A 22,242-nucleotide genomic window follows, 5' to 3' on the forward strand; every position below is an offset into this window, starting at 1 on the left:
CTACTCCAAACACTACCCAATACAATCTAAAGTTCTTAATAAATTACACTAAATTAAGTAGTACTACTCACCTTATCACTTGAGGTTTTGTTAAAAAAAACTTTCCCTTTTCTAAGCAATTTAAATGCACTAACAGCTGTTACTTAGCAAACCAATCACCTTGCAGAATTCCCATGATGTCACTAAGTTTTTTTCTCCTCTTTTCGAGTCTCAGTGCGCATTGAGAGACACAGGGAGTCGCCGCCGTTCCGGATCAGGTTCCACGCAGGTCCGCCAGCCGCCGCTCCACTCCCAGGTAAGTGAAAGAGGGCCTTGAGCCCCACTCTTTATTTACAGCCGCCGCTCCATTCCCAGTCGTGAAAAGAGACTTGAGAAGTTATGGATTGTCAACGTAGTCATATCTGGATAAAAAGTCGCAATCAAAACAGGGATGGGTAAAAACTGAGAAGGCAAATGAAGAGCCAGAGACTATCCCCAAGCATGGAAGACACCCACAACAGAGAAGACAAGACAATAACCATTCAAAATTAGGAATCCTTTTATCATTTGATTGTGTTGATACAAGGGATTAAAATATATAAAATAGACCAGTTACAATGGCATGTATTACCAAAATGTTAAACTAAAATAAACATGTTTAAAAATTAAAATGAAATAAATTGTAAAAACAAATCAGTTAAAAAGTAAAACAAAGAAGGAACCTATGAGCCGCAAACACTTATATATCCATATGTATTTGTAAAATTTCAAGAATCAGCAGTGTCACAAGCCTAGAGGTTGGGCTGGCAAAGGTTTTATAATGCTCAATATTGAAGAATTTCATAAGGGAATTGGTTAGTTTAAACCACTTGCCCCTGGCACCAATGATGAAACCAAAGAATATAATGTTCTTACCTTTGGTTATGTCCTTAAGCAAGGGCTCAGGATGTTTATATTTTTGATTCTTTTTTTTTTCATTTTTGGTGCAGATCTTTTCCAAAGAGTTGTTATTATCTTCAAACCTGCCAGTAACATCCAGTATTGCAACACCCCCACCACTAATGAAGATCATTTTTGGTTTCCAAAGTGCACCATCAGATGATCTAAATCTCGGCTTGGTGAAAATGTTCCAGCCGTACTTCACATCCTTGACCTTCAATTGCTCGAGAATCTTATTGTGCCTTTTAATCCTGCCGTTTTTGACAAATTAACTCTTCCCTAGAAATGTGGGATGTGGCCTTATTTATGAAGCCGTACTTTCTACAATCTTTACAATGCCCATTTCTTCCTGACGACAATGTATGCTTAGTGGGGTAGATGCTTGATATTAATAAAAGAGCCTGTATAAAATGTGATTGTTTATATACTTCAAACTAATCCAATTGTTGGAAATAAAATCATTGTGAAAATAGGAAAGCCCAACTCCTTGATATCCGATTTTGGCCATTTAGCAAACTCATCCACAGTAAGTCTCTTCTTCATAAGTCTAACTGATGAAAGTTGAGAGGGCACATCGATGCAGTTGCAGTCCTCAACAGTCAAAGTAGGGTTGGTACCAGAAGACCTACGAGAATCTTCTTCAAAGACCTTAACTTCCCTTGAGATCTTCAAATTTCTATGTCATTTGATGCTTTTCACATTACTGGATCCGCTGTAGACAAATGATGCCATAATAATGGGATTGGGAGACCATTTGAAGGCATCAAGCTTCCTGATAACTTCAGCAGAAATTTGGGTCACTAATTTTGGTAAACCTATTCTTCCATTTCTGTTCTTAATGTATAAAAAAACCATCCACCGGGCAGCAGGTGTAACATGTTTTTCACTGCTTTCTTGATTACATTGTCTGATTTAGGTTTAGGTTTAAGCTATCTGTACAGCTCTTTAACCTTCTTTCGCCTCCTTGTCTTGAGAGACAATGGGTAAACGCCTAGAGGTGGTCAGTGGTTTGTGGAGCAGCACCTGCAGTGGCTATAAAGGCCAATTCTAGATTGACAGACTCTTCCACAGGCACTGCAGATAAAATTGGTTGTCGGGGCTTTTACACAGTTGGCTCTCTCCTTATACTTCTGTCTCTTTTCCTGCCAACTGCTAAGTCTCTTCGACTCGCCTCTCTTTAGCCCCGCTTTTATAACTGTACGCCAGCTCTGGCGATCGCAGGCAACTAACTCCGACGACTTGTGCTCAATGTCACAGGACTTCATGTCGCGTTTGCAGATGTCTTTAAAGCGGAGACATGGACGGCTGGTGGGTCTGATGCCAGTGACAAGCTCACTATACAATGCGTCCTTGGGGATCCTGCCATCTACCATGAGGCTCACATGGCCAAGCCATCTCAAGCACTGCTGGCTCAGTAGGGCATACATGCTGAGGATGTTGGCTGCCTCGAAGACTTCTGCATTGGAGATATGGTCCTGCCACCTGGTGCCAAGGATTGTTTGGAGACAGCAAATATGGAATGCATTGAGATGTTGCTCTTGGCTGACATACATTGTCCAGGCCTCGCTGCCATAGAGCAAGGTACTGAGGACACAGGCTTGAAACACTCGGACTTTTGTGTTCTGTGTTAGTGCGCCATTTTCTCACACCCCCTTGGCCAGTCTGGACATACCAGCAGACGCCTTTCCCATGCGCTTGTTGATTTCTGCATCGAGAGACAGGTTACTGCTGATAGTTGAGCCTAGGTAGGTGAACTCTTGAACCACTTCCAAAACTTGGTCGCCAATATTGATGTATGGAGCATTTTTGACGTCCTGTCCCATGATGTTCGTTTTCTTGAGGCTGATGGTTAGGCCAAATTCATTGCAGGCAGCCGCAATCCTGTCGATGAATCTCTGCAGACACTCTTCCATGTGGGATGTTAATGCAGCATTTTCAGCAAAGAGGAGTTCCCTGATGAGGACTTTCCGTACTTTGGTCTTCGCTCTAAGACGGGCAAGGTTGAACAACCTGCCATCTGATCTTGTGTGGAGGAAAATTCCTTCTTCTGAAGACTTAAACGCATGTGAGAGCAGCAGGGAGAAGATGATCCCAAACAGTGTACATGCGAGAACGCAGCCCTGTTTCACGCCACTCAGGATAGGAAAGGGGTCTGATGAGGCACCACTATGCTGAATTGTACCTTTCATAGTGTCATGGAATGAGGTGATGATACTTAGTAGTTTTGGTGGATATCCGATCTTTGCTACTAATCTGAAGCGACCACGTCTGCTGACGAGGTCAAAGGCTTTGGTGAGATCTATGAAGGTAATGTAGAGGGGCATCCATTGTTCATAGCATTTCTCCTGTAGCTGGCGAAGGGAGAACAGCATGTCAATGGTGGATCTCTCTGCTCGAAAGCCGCACTGTGCCTCATGGTAGACACGCTCAGCCAGCTCCTGGAGTCTGTTTAAAACAACTCAAGTGAAGGCTTTCCCCACTATGCTGAGCAGGGAAATTCCACGCTAGTTGTTGCAGTCACCGCGGTCACCCTTGTTCTTATAGAGGGTGATGATATTGGCATTGATATCGCGCATGACCTGTGGCACTGCTCTCTCATCCCAACACAGGCAAAGCAGTTCATTGAGTGCTGAGAGTATAGCAGGCTTGACACTCTTGATTATTTCAAGAGTAATGCCGTCCTTTCCAGGGGCTTTTCCACTGGCTAGAGAATCAGTGGCATTACAGAGAGGATGTTTCCACTGGCAGGTGAAGCTAGGACAAGAGGGCATAGCCTCAAGATTAGAGGGAGCAGATTTAGGACTGAATTAAGAAGGAACTTCTTCACCCAGGTTGTTAATCTATGGAATTCCTTGCCCAGTGAAGTAGTCGACGCTTCTTCAGTAAACGTTTTTAAAGCTATAGTAGATATCTTTTTGAACAATAAAGGAATTAAGGGATACGGTGAGAGCGCGGGTAAGTGGATCTGAGTCCACGAAAAGATCAGCCATGATCTTATTGAATGGCGGAGCAGGCTCGAGGGGCCGGACGGCCTACTCCTGCTCCTAGTTCTTATGACCTTATTATGATCTTCTGATTACTGAGTTCCAATTTTGTTGGCTGTTCGTCCAGCTCATCTATGACTGGCAGAGACTGGGCTGCACTGAGGGCGGTATCAGTGACAACATTTTCTCTGGAGTACAGTTCTAAGTAGTGCTCCACCCAGTGGTCCATTTGCTTACGTTGGTCAGTGATCGTTTCCCCTGATTTAGATTTGAGGGGGGGCGATCTTCTTGATGGTTGGCCCAAAAGCTCTCTTAATGCCATCATACATTCCTCTGATGTTTCCGGTGTCAGAGGCCAGCTGAATATGACTGCATAGGTGTTGCCAGTAGTCATTTGCACAGCACCTGGCTGTTCTTTGCGTGGTGCTTCTGGCAGCTTTAAGTGCTAGGGATGTTAACTCGCTGGGGGCTTTCTTGTAGTTCAGCAGTGCAATGCACTTAGCGGCTATGACTGGTTCCATCTCTTTAGAGTGAGAATGAAACCAGTCTGCATTCTGCTTCTCATGTTTGCCAAAGGTGGTCATTGCTGAGTCATAGATGGCATCTCTGATGTGGGCCCACTTGGTCTCTGCATCCCCTGTAGGAGTGTTTTGAAGGGCTTTATCAAGTGAATTAAGAAACTTTTGTGACAGCTGTGGGTAAGAAATTCTGTTAGTGTTAATACGCGGGCAGCCCTTCTGCTTGGAGTGATGTAGCTTCTTTGGTTTGAGTCTAATTTTGTTGCACACCAGGAAGTGGTCGGTGTCACAGTCCGCACCGTGGAAGCTATGTGTGATTTGAATACTGTTTATTGAGGCTCGCCTTGTGACGATGAAGTCCAGCTGGTGACAATGATGTGATCTCCATGAAACCTGGTAACAGGGTTTCGTTTGAAAGAACGAGTTGGTGATGCAGAGGTTGTGATAGGTACACAATTCCAGCAGTCTCTGTCCATTCTCATTCATCCTTCCAATGCCATAGTGCCCAAGGCAGGAGGGCCATGAGTCATGGTCGGCCCCAACCCTGGCGTTAAAGTCCCCCAGCAGGAACAGGTGTTCAGTATTGGGGATGCTGCTAATGATATTATGGAGTTCCTCGTAGAACTGGTCTTTAACTTCAGGTGGGGAGCAGAGTGTTGGAGCATAGATGCTGAGTAGTTGTACTGGACCAGAGGCAGTGAGCAGTCGGATGGACAGTATGCATTCCGAGCCATTTATAGGTGGCTCTATCATGCTGAGCAAAGAGTTTCTGATGCCGAAACTACTCCATGCTGTCTTGGTTCTTCTGGATCCCTACCCTGCTGGTAGAAGGTGTAGTCTTGCTCTCTTAGTGATCTGCTCGCAGGGAGGCATGTCTCCTGAAGTGCTGCAATGTCCACATTGAGTCTACTGAGCTCGTTGTTAATGATGGCGGTCTTCTGAGAGTCATCTATTTGTGTAAGGTCTTCCGACAGGCCAGGACACATAGTTCTGGTTCCAGCTTGCAAAACGAAGGGCTGGTGCCTTCTTTCCTTTTTTTGTCGTGCTGTTTGGTGAGGTATTATAGTCCACTTGTCAGGCAATGACCCTGAGCTCCAAGCGAGGGGGGTGAGCGAGTGGGGGGGAACGGGGTGCGAGAGGGGAGGGGATGGGGGGGGGGGGAAGGAGGTGCGAGGAGGGTGGGGGGGAAGGAGGTGCGAGGGGGGTGGGGGTGGAGGTAAAAAGCTGTCTCTACAGCTCTTTAACCTAACCTCCCATTTATCCTCGATCACCCTAGATCAAGGATCAAGGTTCATTCAACCTGGGCACCAAGGTACTTCTCAAAGTCACCAGATGGAATTTAAGATAACTCCTCACCATTTCAAGGACCAGTTGTTTTCTAAATTGTACAGGAAGGTTTTGTTTTTGGTTGTCATGTGGAAACCCTCAGTTCTTCTGGCTTTGATTTCAAGGCCAGTCTTCCTTCAAAACATTTAAAAAATGGCCAAATTCTTGATCATACCACTGTGGGAATCATTAGAAGTGCAATATTGTCGGCAAAAGCTTCAAAGATCTAGCTGTGCTCCCCAGTCTGACGCTGGATCCATTTTCCTCCAAAGTACAGAGGAGTATATCCATAACCATATTAAAAAGCAACAGTGATAAGGGTTCACCTTGATTAACGCCCTTACAAATATATTGGATTTGTCCTACCTGTACCTGCCTCGAACTTGGTCGTTGCACTAAGATACATATTTTCAATTAATCTAATGAATTTAATACACAATCCCTTACGATGAAAGCTCTTTGAAATTAACTTGTGCCCAACAGAATCGACAGCTTTTGCAAGGTCGATAAAAATATCAACCAGATGCTTCTTATTTTTCTTTGCCCCTTGAGGCAGTTTTTAAGGATAGTAATTTTTACATTGCACCCACGTGTTGCTGCAATAAAACCCTTCTGTCTGGGGTTGAGATAAATTGCGTTCACCAATCTTTTAGCTATTACCTTATTAAAAAGAGAGTAAAATTGAACCAATTGTAATAGGTCACCAATTATCTAAATTCTTCAGTAGCTCTAGATCTTCGGATTTGGGAATTAGATCTGTTCGAAATATGTTCAGTAAGTCAGGAACCATTTGGGCTTTCAATCAAAGTATAAAAATCCTTGGCAGAATATTAGAGTTGGTACTGATTAAATCATAAAAGGTCCTCAACCAACATGCTATGAGGGCCGGGGATGGTATTTTTAAAATCTTCAATAGCCTCATTAATTTCTGATTCATTTACTGCCTCCATCAAGCCACTATTATTGGCTTTATTACAACAGGGATGAACTTACTTATGTCTACATCATTGTTAAAATATGATAATTTACTTTTAAAATATGATTCCAACTCACTGATATCTAATGGGCAGTTTATTTGGTCAGGACCACCCATTATTTTCCTTGCCAATCTCTTCTTGCCTTCTCTATCTGAATCTTTTTAGAAGTGGATTTCTTTTTCACAATATTTTCTACGGTCACTATTGTTGTTAAAAGAGTCTTTCAAATGATTGTTAAGAGGCATATTAAGATGCAAAATAAAATTTCCTTTGGCTTTCTTTTTCTTTTTGTTAACTCTTAAATTATCCATAATGCAGCTGATCAAATTCACGGCCTGTCCTCTGCCATCTGCATGATCCAGGTATTCAATTAATTGCTCAGCACTAGCAATCAAAGCCAACAAGTCTTTATTATTCGTGCCATTTCTTGTTAATTTTGGCAAATGGGCTACATGCTCACTAATTGTAGAATTAATGAACTCCTCTAATTGTTCCTCACAGTTAGATATTACGTCCTCATCTGAGACAACCTTGAGAATCTCCACTATAGGACTACGGGAAAGATGTCATTAAGCTAGAGAGGGTGCAGAAAAGGATGTTGCCTGGTTTGGAGGGCTTGAGTTATAAAGAGAGATTGGATAGGCTGGGTCTGTTTTCCCTGGAGCGAAGGAGGCTGAGAGGGGACATGATAGAGGTATATAAAATTATGAGAGACATAGATAGGGTAGATAGCCAGAGTATGTTTCCCATGGTAGGGGTGACTAAAACTAGAGGGCATAGATTTAAGGTGAGAGGGAAGAGGTTTAAAGGGGATCAAAGGGGTAAATTTTCACACAAAGAATAGTGGGTATCTGGAATGAGCTGCCAGAGGAGGTGGTGGAGGCAGGAACAGTAGCGACGTTTAAGAGGCATCTGGACAGGTACTTGAATGAGCAAGGCATCGAGGGATATGGAATTAATGCAGGCAGGGATTAGTATAGATAGGCATTATGGTCGGCATGGACGCGGTGGGCCGAAGGGCCTGTTTCTATGCTGTACAACTCTATGACTCTAGGAGTTGATGTAGAATTTGTGGCCATGTTCATTCTGAGAGCTACAGGCTGGATTTTCAAAACGGGGTTGGGAACCCGATGGCCGGCTAACATCTGGGTCCTGACCCCACGCCTCAACCACATCGTTCATGTGAGCTATTTTGAAATGTAAATGCCCTAATTCAGTAGGAGGCGAGCTCGGCGCCCAATTAGCAGCACCGAGCGTAACCAGGAGGCGGGAGCTGCCTGCAGAGGGTGAGCGGCAAAGGCAGATGGTAGCCATGATGGGGCATGCCACTGCCTTGCCAATGAGAGCAGGCAGCTCCTTAGAGGGCCAGCAGCATAAAAGACGAAGATCTTGTTCAACCATCCAAATCTAAGGTAATGCACATGATTTGTTGCAAGATCCCCAAGGGTCCCATAACCTCAAAAAAAAGTTTCTCTTTGCCCCGCTGTGAACCCAACATTTGTGCACTAATGTGACCAGACTGTTTGGATTTGCCGGAATCCAATTTAAAAATCGTAGTCCTGACCTCCCCAGTCTCTTAACAAGCTCCTCCAGGAGTTTAATGGGCCGTTAATTGGAGGCGGGTGGGTTCCCCTGTTCCCTCCCTCTCATTCTCACTTTAAAAATTAGAGTCTGTCCCTGAGGCGATGGGATCCAGAGACACCCTCCGGGATGGCAATTATTAAGTTGCGTCCATATCCAGTCCCGAACCCACCAGCATTTGAAAATCAGGCAAACAATCTCAGACAATCTTCTTTTATCTGAAATTTGTTTATTTGACTTGATTGTTAGGACATTGCCAACCATTACATTGATGTTATTTATGGCAGCTTTCTTATTTCCTTTGCAGCTAAAGAAGAAGTTTCACCTCCTGCTCAGTCAATAAGGATTTCCGCCCCTTAACCTAAGAGGTGGTGGGGGAGGGGGTGGGCCAGTGGGGGAGTGGTGGGATGGGAGTTTGTTCTTCTCAGTTCTTTTCATATTACGTATACCTAACCCTCTTTGTGTCTTCAACTTCAATCCAGAAATGACGCATGGAAATCCCTCGACTGTATCATCTTGCTTCCTTCCAATACATTTCCTGTGGTGACAGGTGATAGAGTGATACTCACACTCCATCCCACATTTATCGCAGATGGTAAAAATGGCCCTGACAAAATGCTTGCTCTTAAGGTGCTTCCCAAAAAACCCAATCAAATTAAAAGCCTGCTGATAAGATGTGCACCTCAAATAATCACTAGGGTAATGGATCCTGACTAGACAATCCACAATCCGATTCTCCTTCGAGGGCACTTTGAGTCTTTCATTATATGTCCCTCCGCCTGCATGCAAGTCATCATTTAAAATTTTAAGTGTCAAAATTGTTGCAATTACTACAATCATTTAAAATTATCCTTGAGTAATGTTCTAAGGCTCTAATTATAAAAAGTAAGATTATCAAGAACTTGAGTCCCCGGAACAATACCACCATCCTTTGGGCACACGACATCCTGATTAAAATTGTCCACTCTATTACGTCTTCTTCTTTGGCCTCCTTGTCTCGAGAGACAATGGGTAAGCACCTAGAGGTGGTCAGTGGTTTGTGAAGCAGCACCTGGAATGGCTATAAAGGCCAATTATAGTGTGACAGACTCTTCCACAGGTGCTGCAGATAAAATTGGTTGTCGGGGCTGTTACACAGTTGGCTCTCCCCTTGCGCTTCTGTCTTTTTTCCTGCCAACTGCTAAGTCTCTTTGATTCGCCACACTTTAACCCCGCCTTCATGGCTGCCCGCCAGCTCTGGCGATCGCTGGCAACTGACTCCCACGACTTGTGGTCAATGTCACAGGACTTCATGTCGCGTTTGCAGTCGTCTTTAAAGCGGACATGGACGGCTGGTGGGTCTGATACCAGTGACGAGCTCGCTGTACAATGTGTCCTTGGGGATCCTGCCATCTTCCATGCAGCTCACATGGCCAAGCCATCTCAAGCGCCACTGACTCAGTAGTGTGTATAAGCTGGGGATGTTGGCCGCCTCAAGGACTTCTGTGTTGGAGATACGGTCCTGCCACCTGATGCCTAGGATTCTCCGGAGGCAGCGAAGATGGAATGAATTGAGACGTCGCTCTTGGCTGACATACGTTGTCCAGGCCTCGCTGCCGTAGAGCAAGGTACTGAGGACACAGGCCTGATACACTCGGACTTTTGTGTTCCGTGTCAGTGCGCCATTTTCCCACACTCTCTTGGCCAGTCTGGACATAGTAGTGGAAGCCTTTCCCATGCGCTTGTTGATTTCTGCATCGAGAGACAGGTTACTGCTGATAGTTGAGCCTAGGTAGGTGAACTCTTGAACCACTTCCAGAGCGTGGTCGCCAATATTGATGGATGGAGTATTTCTGATGTCCTGTCCCATGATGTTCGTTTTCTTGAGGCTGATGGTTCGGCCAAATTCATTGCAGGCAGCCGCAATCCTGTCGATGAATCTCTGCAGACACTCTTCAGTGTGTGATGTTAATGCAGCATCGTCAGCAAAGAGGAGTTCCCTGATGAGGACTTTCCGTATTTTGGACTTCGCTCTTAGACGGGCACGGTTGAACCTGCCACCAGATCTTGTGTGGAGGAAAATTCCTTCTTCTGAAGACTTAAACGCATGTGAGAGCAACAGGGAGAAGAAGATCCCCAACAGTGTAGGTGCAAGAACACAGCCCTGTTTCACGCCACTCAGTATAGGAAAGGGGTCTGATGAGGCACCGCTATGCTGAATTGTGCCTTTTATATTGATCTCACCAAAGCCTTTGACCTCGTCAGCAGACGTGGTCTCTTCAGACTACTAGAAAAGATCGGATGTCCACCAAAGCTACTAAGTATCATCACCTCATTCCATGACAATGTGAAAGGCACTCTATTAGGTAGAGCATGAGAATCCACTCTTTTTTTAAAATGTCCAATTTGTTAATCCTAATATGCTTTTTTTAAAGGAGTATAAAATCTTTCTCACAGGCTTGTGTGCATGAGGATATTAAAATGGCCAACACTAAGCCGATAGAGGCAGCTTTAGCTTCCTCAGAGCAAAAGCATTTAAAGCATTCAACATCTTCAGTCACTGAAGGAAAATGGGTGAAGGCGAGTTGGTGTTGACTCAGTTCCTATCCCACCCAGAAGAATTCAACCCCGACAGGCTGTCCATTTAATAATCTTAAATAATCTTTAATAATCTTAAATACCCCACGTTGCAGGGATTATGATCTCTATAGACCGTCACCAAACCAAAGTGATTTTTGGATGCATGTCGTTTAGCCAGCGCAGTTACAAATCAATCTAAAATCCCAGTTCAAACAGAAATTAAAACTTAGACTAAAAGACTAAAATTCAACCACACGGTTTCCAGTGGGACCATGAGGAGATACAACCAGCTGTGAACAAGAAATCGTAGCACATTTATAACTTTATCCCACCAATTCATAGCTTTTTCCTTCTTCAAGGGATCACCAACTACTTACAGGTTAATTGATCATTTATTTCTTTTGGTTGTTATTGCAATTTAACAAGTTTTGGATGCTTTCTTTGTTTGGTTCCATGTTGAATAGTGTGCAGGGAATGGTCTGGCTGGTGCTGAAGTGCTTTTGTGCTGATATAAAGTCTTGTACATAGATCAGTTGTTCCAAGGCATGGATGAACCAGTAGACTCCGCCTTGCTCTTGTCATTGAAGATGACTGGCAGATGAACAGGGGCCATGCAAAGCAGGACAAGCTGCTGGAAGAGGGAGGAGGAGGAGGGCGATGAAAAGCACTCAGCGGGAGGCAATATCCTTGGAGGTCTTTAGCGAGCAGATCTGTTGAAGAACAGATTTCAGGAGTGCTGTGTTGCCCTGGAAGCCACTTTGCACGCTTGTGTCCAGAGTCGTGACAGCAGTGGTCTGAGCTTCCATTGCAGCACTCAGGCATTGGTTAGATGCTGCTTGTGCTGCAAGGTAGCACCCCACACCCCACCACCCCAGTGAGTTGCCACATGCACAATCCTTGCTCCCTGCCCTGGCTACCACCCAATCGTGTTCGGTGTCTCACTGCCTGCAGATCCTGCCTCTGTCTCGTACACCAAGTTACGTACACTGTGAGCTGGTGGCTGTGACTGCGAAATCAAGTGAGGATACTTCTTCATCTTCACTAACTTCTTGCTCTTCCTCCATTGCCTGGGAGGGTTTCAGTTCTTGACTATGTGAAGGGAGAAAGGAACAAGGGTAGGGTTGTTTGTGGGGAGAGAAGAAAATAAGAAGTGCGTATGTGGATACGTTCATCTTCACTGGCTTCAGCTCCACTGCTGGCCACGGCCTCACCAATGACCCTTCCCATACTGGCCAGCACCGTCTTCTTCATGGGGGGGGTAGAAGATGCAGGCTCACCTCTCCCCCTCTGGTTAGTTCCTGCTGCTTCCGGTTGTAGGTCACCTTCTCCTGAAAGACAGAGGGAAGTGTGTCAGTGAGTGTCATGCAATCTGGGCGGGTGATGTGACTGTCACGGTTGAACAGCTAGCAGTGTTGGTTTGAGGTTTGTAGCAATGATAAGTGAGTGAGTTGAAGCATCTGAATGTTTGGTTTCTGTCCTGATTGATGGAAATTGTTGGTAGGTGAGCGATGGGGATCTTACGAATTGAGCAGTATCTGATGCTTGTGGTGCAGTTGGTACGATAGGGCATTTGAAGATGCATTCACTGACCTTGACCACTCGTATGAGATCATTAAACTTCCTCTTGCACCACATCCACATTCTTGGAGCTACACTCCTGGCATTGACCTCCTCCAATATCACTTGCCTCTAATGTCTGAGCATGTGTTGGAGGGGAGCATGTTTTGGAGGGCTCTGCCACATGCCCAACCCCACCCCCTGAAGATATAGGACATCTATCCTCTATTCGACCACTTTCACTAAGACCTCCAGTGCAGCATCTGAAAACCTTCCTGTAAGAGCCCCCTCCCATGGTCAGCCATTGCTGATTGTTGCACAGCACACTATTCCCAATGACTTCAACACCTTCCCTTTAAGAGGTGAAGAGTAGCTTTAAATAGTGCTAGAAAGTAGGGCCCCCTGCTGATGCACGCAGCCAATGAAGAGCACAGTTAGCGCTGGCTGCACACAGAAATCATTATAGTGAGCAGGTAGCTGAAGTTGGCATGCTGCCTGCATTCCACTGAATGGGCGCGGTTCAATCACACATCACGATCCCCTCACCCATTTTTGTGGTCTAACCAATTTAACCATGACTGTATGAAATCTTGAATGTATAAAGTAAAAATTGAAATTGTCTTCACACCAATAAATTGTATCTTGTTATTCACCATCACTGGTTCAATAATCTCTACAACTCATTTTCATTTACCATAGTCCAAAATGAAATGGATGCTTTGCCTTGTGTATATTCTGAATGTGGAAAATATATGCTACTACTGCTTTCATAGGATTAAAAATCAATCAGTGCTGTTAAATTATATATTGCTCATTTCAATCTTTCTGAAATTAAACTCATTCTTACTCAGGGCTGAACAATGTTTGGAAAGATGTCAGCTATCGTGTTATACTTTGGGTAGAAAAATGACAGGGTGCAACAATATATTCACTGATAATGAGAAAATTATCATTATAATTCACTTCGTGCCATTTTTACAAATATGGATAACCCTCTGCTTCATCGCATAACCTGCCATTAAGAATTTTGTTTTCTTAACCTTTATTCTTTATTAAATACCTATTCAATAGACAAGCAAATCTATGCCTGTTTTCAAACAATACCCATAGTACGTGTATCACCAAATATCGTGACCAAATTGCATTAATTACCCTGGAGAATGCTTTATTCAAAACTCTTGTGGGATTCAGAAGATTCTTTTAGTTTTTATTTATAATAAGATCATGCAGAACAAGTTACATATCCTGTCCACTTGTTATTAATGAAACCCAACAAGTGTTTGGAAACCCTATCCTCTGTGTCATTGCAATTGACCAGTAATCCCTGGGAATTCACAAGTATTATAGCTGCTTTTATTATAAAAAAAATTCAGATTAGAGCAGTAAACACAGCAAATTATAAGTTTAAGTGTGCTGGAATTACAGAACATCACAAAAAAACAACACAATCTTAAGTTTCTTTGCCCCAGGCTCCCCGAATGTCATGGAACTAATGCCAGCCAGGAATGATCTTTGAGATTCTGTCTGCTTAGGCAACTTGGGTGGTCAAACTCAATTGTATGTGGTTTCTGACAATTAGGAGTTTATCTTCAGGAAAACAAAACTATTCAGAAAATTGGATAGTCCGGTTAGAACTTGGCTTCAAACTCGACCTCACATTGAGACTGAACTTTGAGCGCTCGTTCACAATTCCGGCATAATGGAGAAAATATAGGTTGCCAGGTATTTATTGAACCAAGATATACTTCAAAACACTGCCTCAACAAAAGAAACACAAGTGCATGAGGGGAACTGTTGTTTTGAATTAAGGTGGCTCGGTGGCGCAGTGTTTTGATGCACCACTGAACTGTGCCACGAAAGAGTAAGATTCAAGCTCATGACCACACTTTCTAAAATGTCTTATTTCATATTTTAGCGAGGGAAGAGGTCCCTCCCTACAAAAGAATACTCTCGAAAATAACGTAAAATTAGGTAGTACTCCTAAATTAAATGTAAAAAGCCCACTGGGTAACTGACAGTACCATTTTCTGTAAATTGAATTTGATAGAAAACTCTCTGTTATAAGATGGTTCTGTTTTTGAACACTTAAATGTATGATATACCTATTTCTGTTCAAAAACATAATAATAATCTCTTCCATTAATCAGAAAAAAACATAGTTACAAAAAGGTGTGATACTGCTTCACAGAAGGTGAGAAGAACTAACAGTTGGCTTTCTCAATGGCAGCTAAATATAGAGATAGACTGATTGAAGTTCAGGAGAACTTTACAAGCCAGACCAGGCCTTTCTTTGCCAAAGGAATATGAGTGTGAAAAAGCAATGGTGATGAGAATTTTCTTCAGCGTTTGGTGTTAGATGTGACTCAGTGATTGCGCTCTCCCTTCTGGTTCCAAAGGGAGTTGTTTCAAGACCCAATCCAGAGACTTGAGCACAAAATCTAGGCAGACAATTCAATACAATACTGAGTGAGCGCTGCACTGTCAGTACTGCCATCTTTCAGATGAGATGTTAAACCGAGACCCCATCTGCCCTTCAGGTGAATGTGAAAGATTCCATGGCATTATTCAAAGAAAAGGAGGGAAGGTTTCCCAGTGTCCTAACAAATTTTTATCTCTCAATTAACATCACTAAGTCAGATTATCTGTTCATATGTCTCATTACTGTTTGTGGGACCTTGCTGTGTGAAAATTGGCTGCTGCACTTTCTTACATTGTAACAGTAATGACATATCAAAAAGTATTTCATGAGCTGTAAAGGTTGTGAAAGGTGCTGTATCCTTTCTTTGATGAAATCATTCCAGCTGCAAGCAGCAATTTGTCAGGGAGACCTTCAATAAGGAAAATCCCATAAAGAGATATTCTGCACTTCTATATATGCATTTGACCATTAATTAAAGAGCCAAGCCAACCCAAATTGATCCAAATTGGCTCAACTTTGAATTTTCACATAAAAGTGCAAAATTATTCAGTAGAGGTAGCTAGCATTTTAAATTTAGCGTGTCTCTTACTTGTAGCTAGTACTTTTACATAAAGAAAAGTGGAAAGTGAGAGAATAGAATTACACTGAGACGTTCTTATTAAATCCTGTTATTAAGTATAGTATATCGATATTCATATTGCCTGAAAAAATCTTGTCATATTCAGTGATTGTGTGTTTGCTGGAATATTAGAATTACTATTTTTAACCTAGAGGACAAGAGAGGATTTTTAGATTCTGAGAAAGATGCGTGTTTGATCATGTATATGTTGCCTGTAAAAAAAAAAAATCTGAAAAAATATTGCTGGGTCAGTTTGAGAGCAAGCTAACAACATATTTGTACTGTTGAGTGTGATTCATTCCAGCACAAGCTTTTGGTCAGTAGTTCACAAGTAACATGCACCACTGCCAAAACTAATAATCACTGCTATATCACCCACACTAATCCAAATGAAAAGGCTAGAGAATGACTAATTGTACTTCAGACATAAAAAGCCCATCACAAACATATGTGCTTCCCTCATTCTGTGTTGGAGACTTCCATACATCTACCCTCCCTTCTACCCACCTCCTGAAAGGCAAAAATATATAAAGCTGTAGCCGGTTTTATTTTTTTAAACTTAACGGCATAAAACCAATTAAGATAAACATGAGAATAGCACTGTGCATCTTCGTAAATGGAGACCCTACTAATCATGATGTTTGTTCAAAGCTCATATTTGCTGAATCACAAATACAATCCCTATACATGTTTTCTTAAATGGATAACTTAAACATTTGCTTTTAGGGTCATAATATGTTAGGCGGTGTGATCCTTGCTAAATTATCAGATCAAAAATTAAATTCATACTGTAACATGCACCATTTCTTTCCCATACCTTAAGAAAGAAAGAACTTGCATTTCAATAGTGCCTTTCACAACTTCAGAATGTCTCAAAGCACTTTACAACAAATGAAATACTTCTGAAGTTTGGATGCCTTATAATGTATGAAACGTGTCAGTCAACTTGCACGCAGAAAGCTTCCACAAACAGCAATGAGATTAATAATCAGATAATTTGTATTAGTGAAGTTGGTTGTGGGATAAACATTGGCCAAAATAGCAGGAAAATTTCCCCCACTCTTCTTCGAATAGTGCCATGGGATCTTTTACATCCACCTGAGAGGGTAGACGGGGCCTCAGTTTAACATCTCATCTGAAATATGGAGGCTGGTTAGTAGATGCAGTTTGTATCCCTTTCTGATTAAGTGAGAATAATCATTTGGGCATTATCATTGATCATTTGCTAGAGGTTTTTAGCTGGTGAGGAGCTGGTATCAAGTCTAATCAAACATTGGGGCAAATCTAAAAGTAATTTGACCAGCTACATTTGAAATATTGTATGCAATCTGGGCCCCTGAGGATGCATAGGAGATCAATCCCAGCACTTGCGTCTGGATTGGACTTGTCACGGAATTCCACTGCTGATTCCGCCAATGTTCACAGGATCAGGGGGGTCTTCAATGAATGGACCTTCAGCGGTGTGGGAGCTCATCTGTGCAGCTTCCCCACCAAAGATCTGGAAACTTGAAGGAAACTGCTTGAGTGCCTTGCTCCCCAGAATGCAGAAAATCGTGACCCCCACCCCAGAGGCCATCTGTGTCAGTATGGCGTTTTAAAAATTTCTATTTTCATTTTTGGGAGTCCAGGCCCTAAACCTGATGTGGACCACAGTAGGGCCCTCTTGCACACTTTAGAAGGCCAGTGTGCCTCATGTCATTCTGCATGGGCCTTCAAACACAGCATGCAGCATTGAGGGTGAGGGAGCAATAACTCCCAGTATGGGGAGTCCATACCGCCAGCTAAGAGGGAACCAAGTTTGGAGTAGATGCAGATTCCAAGCCAGACAAGGGCCCTCAGAAACATTATGGGCTGGATTTTAAAGCCCCCCGCCGTCAGGAACGTTGGTGGGGCGGCAATGATGATCAGTGGGGCGGAGGCCTGCCACCGATCCTGGCAGCGGTGACGAGACCTCGCAGCGGCTCCCTGCTGCTCGGCGACGGGACCCCCCATTTCAATATATAAACTAATTTACATACCTGATTTAATGAGGGTCCCGTCGCCCCCTTAATCGCCACACCTATCTTCATTCGGACGACTGACAATGCCATGCCTTCAAATCCCTGTTTGGGGAAACATGGCGTGACACCTGTGGGGAGGGGGAAGGAGGATTTTTCTCTCGGTGCAGGAGTGGGGGAGCAAGGTAACAACAATGCGGATTGGTCGGGGGGTGCGGTGATGAGAACGGGTAAAGGGCAAAGTTGCTAAATTTTAGGTGGGGGGGAAGGTCAAATTGTCAATATTCGAATTCCGGGGGAGCACCGGGTACAAATGTCTGGAAATGCCATTGGGGGTGTGGGAAAATTCATTTAAAGGTCATTGAAATCTGTTTTGTGGAAATTTTACTTACTTGTCACTTTAATTTTTAAATGTCCGTTGAGGGTTGTAAGACCTTTAAAAATGGCGCCAGCGCCTACGCATTGGCGCCGGACACCGTTGCCTGCAGAGGCTCGCCCGCCCCCTCCATGTCATCGCGGGGGCAGGTGCCGCAGCCATGCTAATGAGCCGCCACGTTTGAAATCGCAGCAGCTCCATGACGCAGTGCCCATGCAGGCCTACATCGGTGGTGGATTCTTAAAATGCAGCCCACTGGCTCAGAATTTGCAATGAGAGAAACAATAAGACTATCAATGCTCACAATTATAATGGAGGAAATCTGAGAGAAACTTCTGGAGTACACACATGCGCATTTAAACGGAATTCCGAAGTTTCTGTCAGAGATACTCTGCTCCTCCACAGGATGTGTTGTTGAAGCCATTGCCAGTAAACTCAGCATTGGAATGATTGCAAACTTTCTGTCCTTGCCTATTAGTTCTACACTACGAATGGTTGAAAAAAAGATATTGCATTCGGGACTAAGTGAGTTTTTAATGTGTGATTACTGCTGAGCAATCTGTGTGGCCCCAAAAATTAATTTTACAAGTGTGGAGTCTCATTCCATTGGAAGAAAGTTGTTGGAGACTTACCAAAAAATAAAGTATTTTTTTATTTTTCTGTCTCTTTTTTATCTCTCCCCCTTAATCCTATCTGTATTTACCAAACTTTATTTCAGTTTCTGTATTCATTTAAATCTAATTTATGCTTCCTGCTTTATAATTCCTGGTTTGGACCTGCATGTCTCAGTAAGCCTTCTTCAACCAGATTGGTTAAAGTGCCTTTGTGTTGCTTGCCCTGTTCACTGATGCCATAAATGCCCTGTACTGTAAAAGACGCTGAATTAGGGGAACTCTCCGCTGACAATCCCACAAAAAGCCTGTGGGCAGCTGTCAGCGAGGTGAATGCCGAGAAATGTTCCTTCACCACTGAGAGTAATATCCAAGCCAAAATCCCAGGCCTCCATTACACTCCTGCTGGAGTAGCCACTTGTGAGTTTTCAGGTCCCTTGCTTCTATGGCAATGATTAAAATTTATTCTCAGGTTGTGCAGGTTGCTGGCAATTTTTGCCCATCCCTATTTGATTCTGATCTTGGCACGTAACTAGTGGAAACGGTGGTAGAATTAAACAGCCTCAAGTGAGAATATAGATTAGAAGAAACTTTTTAATCACAAAGTGGTAGATACATGGAACAGATGCACACAGCAATTAATGATTTGGCAGTTAATCCTGTCAAAAAAAAACTGCATATCTGATTAGAGGTTTCAGGGATTCATTGCCAGAGCCGAAAGTGGAATGTTGGCTTTGAAGTAGGCCAGAGTTAAATTGTGAAATTGAGGACATAGATAAATATTCTGGAATTTTGCTTCATTACCTTTAGAAATCAGGGCTATTTATGTGAAACACTCCCATCAGTAGATTAATTAGGTAGGTAGAGTCCATGGATGATTTGTAGATGATCTGTGGAAGAAGTGAGTTTGATTGGCCCAATGGCTTTTTTCTCTCATTCCATGTCTTGGTACTTTTTTTAATTTTATGACTATCATGATTGAGATAGGGAAATAGGACATCTGATAAGAAAGTACATGGGAAGATTTAGCCTTTTTTCTAATACACAAATGTATTTAAACAAACAATAAACTCTATTCAATGATGTTCCAAATCTTGCCACCCAGAAAGTGATAAGGCGTCACACTTGAGAGGAAGCTGCTTGAACCCCCCACAAAGGGAAGGTCAAAAGGTCAGAGGTTATATAGGGGTTGACAGAGTCCCAGGAGGTTTGGGGATAATGAAAGAAGCGGAGCTGTAGAAATTAATCTCAGTGCTGTGGTCAAATTTTAAGCCTTCAAAATCAAGGATTTACAATACAAACAAAAGTATTAATCAGATTTGATGCAAATAAACTAACTTAAAATTCACTGTAGTTTGACAAGTATTATATTCCTAATTCTTTTCTCGTAATTGTTGCTTTAGAAACAGGTAAGGCATAGAAAACATAATTGAATAGATTGTGAATAAGCTTATCCTAATGCCACAAACTGAATCATAAGGAGTTCATTTACGAGGACGTCATTTACAAATATTATACTGCTAATTCTGTTTTAGTATTTGCTGCTTTAGAAATAGGTAATGCATGGAAAAGATAATCGAATGCAGTTAGTGCAAACCTTGCATTATTGGTGGGTTGATGACATTCGTTCTTCAGTATTTATGTGACATGTTATTATCAATCTGAATCAGGACGCATACTCCAAATTGTGTTTGTTTAATAGAAGCAATTAGTTAAAGGATTCTAAGATGTGGTAATAAAAAGGAGTCTACTATACAAATAGAATACACAATGGAAATTGCTAATATAAGCAAAATAAACTATTGATCCCTATTGTGTTTCCTTTACATAGCATATATCCATATATTACAATTGGAAATAAGATAGATACTTTGATATTGAATCTTGATGGAGGAAACATGTTATTCCAATCGTCACAGAGTCAAAGCTGATTATCTCTATTAAACTCATACATTTCTCTTGTTAATAAACCTAAAATTAAAACATTACTACTATTACAGCTGAAAGCAACCTGCAGAGTATCCAAAACTGTGGCTCAAGTTGAGTGGAAGCATCAAAAATAAAATGATATCAAGATTATTTCGCTGAAAATGGGGGAAATCATCACCAGTACAATTCATTGAGCTTCTTTTCAAATAGGGAAAAACATCACCTTTATCCCATAGCTGGCATTAAACATTAGTTTTCCACTTGCAATCCTTGCCATTTATTAAACACTCATTCACAAGACTTAAGAACTTTGTGTTCTGCAATAAAAAAAAATCTTTTTTTTTCATTTTAGAGCAAATTTTATGGGACATAAATTTGAAGTGTCCCCTGTGGATCAGTCGATAGCATTCTTACCTCTGAGTCAGAAGGGTCTAGGTTAAATCCCACTGCAAGAATTGAGCACAAAAATCAAGGCTTACACTCCAGTGCAATACTGAGGGAGTGCTGCACTGTCAGATGTGCTGTCTTTTAGATGAGACGTTAAACAGAGGCCCTGTCTGCCGTCTCAGATGGATGTAAATGCTCCCATGGCAATATTTCAAAGAAGAGCAGGGGAGTTATCCCTGGTGTACTGGCCAATGTTTACCCCTGAACAAACATCCCAATAACAGATTATCTGGTCTTTATCACATTGCTGTCTGTGGGAATTTGCTCTGTGTCCATTGGCTGCTGCATTTCTTATATTACAACTTCAAAAGTACTTCATTGGCTGTAGGTAGCAGAATTCTTAAAATGCAATCAGGAGAACTTTTTTAGCCAGTATGTAACATGCCCAACAAGAGAGGGGGCAGTTCTGGACTTAGAAGCTGGGCAGTTGGAAGGGTTTACCTGGTGAGGAGCACTTCGATGGAAGTGATCATAATTTAGTTAGATTTAGGGTAGTTATGGAAAAGGACAAAGATAAACCAGAAATAGAACTTCTTAATTAGGGAAAAGCTAACTTTACTAAGCTGCGATGTGATTCAGCTAAAGTGGACTGGAAACAGCTACTTGAAGGTAAATCAGTGCCAGATCAGTGGGAGGCATTCAAGGAAGAGATAGTGAGGGTTCAGAGCAAATATGTTCCCCTAAAGAGAAAGGATGGGACTAACAAATCCAGAGCCTCTTGGATGTCAAGGGGCTTAAAGGAGAGGATAAAGAAAAAAAGGGAAGCTTATGACAGATACCGAAGGCTCAATACTCAGAAAACCTAGAGGAGAATAAAAAGTGTAGGGGTGAAATTATGAAGGAAATTAGGAAAGCAAAGAGAGGGCATGAAAAAATGTTGGCAAAAAAACAAGGAAAATCCAAAGATTTTTTTATAAATATATAAAGAGCAAGAGGATAACTGAAGAAAGTGTAGGGCCTATTCGGGACCATAAGGGTAACCTAGGTGTGGAGGCAGAGGACGTTGGTATGGCTTTTAATCAATCATGGAATCACAGAATGGTTACAGCACAGGAGGCAGCCATTCGACCTGTCTTGTCTGTGCTGGCTCTCTGCAAGAGCAACTCACCTAGTCCCACTCCCCTGCCTTTTCCCCATAGCCATCCAATATTTTTCTGTTCAGGTAATTATCCAGTTCTCTTTTGAAAGCCTCAATTGAATCTGCCTCCATCACACTCTCAGGCAGTGCATTCCGGATCCGAACCACTCGCTGTGTAAAAAAGCTTTTTCTTATGTCGCTGTTGCCTGTTTTACCAATCACCTTAAATCGTGTCTGGTTCTGGATCCTTTGACCAATGGGAACAGTTTCTCCATATGTACTCTGCCAATTAGTCATGTGACCAGTTGGTCTAACCAGTCCTGGCCCCTGTGGATTGCATCACCCC

The 22,242-nt window shown here is 42.6% G+C and overlaps 1 long non-coding RNA gene across 1 annotated transcript in view; it reads left to right on the plus strand.

Moving 5' to 3' along the window:
- Window positions 1-216: 216 nt before the first annotated feature.
- Window positions 217-22,242, plus strand: part of LOC137381631 (uncharacterized) — a 41,017-nt gene continuing 18,991 nt past the window's right edge. Inside the window, exon 1 of the long non-coding RNA XR_010977201.1 lies at window positions 217-295. This is a non-coding gene — a long non-coding RNA (uncharacterized lncRNA). The remainder of the gene's footprint in view (window positions 296-22,242) is intronic.

The sequence above is a fragment of the Heterodontus francisci genome, chromosome 22, assembly GCF_036365525.1.
Source record: "Heterodontus francisci isolate sHetFra1 chromosome 22, sHetFra1.hap1, whole genome shotgun sequence".
Lineage (NCBI taxonomy): Eukaryota > Metazoa > Chordata > Chondrichthyes > Heterodontiformes > Heterodontidae > Heterodontus > Heterodontus francisci.